Raw genomic sequence first — 1,635 nt, 5'->3', positions numbered from 1 at the left:
AAAACAAGACAACAATTGTCCGTGGATGACAAAAGGTTTTAGGGCAGCCATCTTCAAAGACATCATTGAAGAAAATTCATTACCTCTGTGGCACACAATAATATAACAATTGTTACTGATAATGTACAATGAGTCATGCCAGAATTATAGGAGTTTCCCATGATTTTGGAACACATACTTATGATATATTTATATAAATACAGCCCCCCTAAAAAACCAAACACCATTTCATATTTGACAATAATCCCTGTATAATTTTTATACCAAACAAACCAAATTATGTCAGTTTTGGACTTTAGGGAACTTAATATTTTAAAGGATTAATTAGGTCAGAAAAAGAGTTAATCCATAATTTGATTTTGGAAAGTCTGTCAAATATCAAAGGTTTAAAATGCTTGATATCACAGGCCATTGTAAAATGAGTCATTCGTTTGATCAAAGCTATAACTCAAGAATTTCAAAAAAAGGCAAAAACCTTCATTCTTGGAGAGAGAAGACTTAATTTTCCAAATGGTAAGCCTAATAAACAGTATGAAGCCAATTGCATTTATTTTTTAAAATTTCATAAGCAATCTATAAAATTTTAATCTTGACCATAATATCTAACTTCCACAAGAATTTTATAACCTTTGTTAAGGAGTTGCTCAATGCTGCAAGAAAACCTTGCTAATCTGACACAGGGGCTCATAAAAATCGCTAAAGTATTGGGTTCAGAGACCTTCTGGGTTGGCAAGCTCATCCATTTGTCGGGAGTGTGGTGCACTCTAACTCCATGGGAGACAGAAGCCCCTACACTCGGGATCATTCTCGACCCTGTGCTCTGTTCTTCATCTGGCTATTCATTGGTATCCTTTTTAGTAAACTGGTAAATGTGAAAAAAAGTGTTTTCCTGAGTTCTGGGAGCCAGTATAGCAAGTTATCAAACCTGAGGAGAGAGTTTGTGGGAACCTCTGATTTGTAACCAAGTTGGACAGAAGAGTGGATATCCTGGGCACTCAGTATTTGCAACTGGCCTCTGGAGTGAGGAGCAGTCTTGTGGGACTAAGCTCTGAACCCACGGGGTCTGTGCTAACTCTGAACTGTGTCAGCACTGGAGTAAATTGTAGGACACCCAGTTGGTGTCTGCAGAGAAGTGGAGAATGTTTTGGTATAGAAACCCCCATATATATGGTGTCAGAGGTGGAGTGTTCTAGAAACAAATAGTTGTGGTGAACCTTTTCTACTCAATCAATACATTTTTATGGATATTGAGCTTCCCTGCCAAAGATCTTGCCTTCAGGGAAGAGGTGTTTATTCCCAGGTGCTGGGATGTTGTGAACTGATAGCTCTCAGAAAGAAATGCTTTTTGGTAATTGCCTTTGTTGAAGAAAGAGGCCTGGCATAAGATCACACATTTCTTTTGGGGGTGGTTGAGGTGCAGAGACCTGGCCCTCTGATATGGTTTGGCTGTGTCCCCACCCAAAACCTTATCTTGAATTGTAATCTTAATAATCCCCATGTGTTAAGGGAGAGACCAGGTGGAGGTAATTGGATCATGGGAGCAGTTTTCCCCATGCTGTTCTAATGATAGTGAGTGAGTTCTTGTGAGATCTGATGGTTTTATAAGTGTTCTGTAGCTCCTGCTGCTTTCACTCT

The sequence above is a fragment of the Callithrix jacchus genome, chromosome X (genome assembly GCF_049354715.1).
Source record: "Callithrix jacchus isolate 240 chromosome X, calJac240_pri, whole genome shotgun sequence".
In the NCBI taxonomy this organism is placed as follows: domain Eukaryota; kingdom Metazoa; phylum Chordata; class Mammalia; order Primates; family Cebidae; genus Callithrix; species Callithrix jacchus.
Note: the sequence above shows the minus strand (reverse complement) of the source record.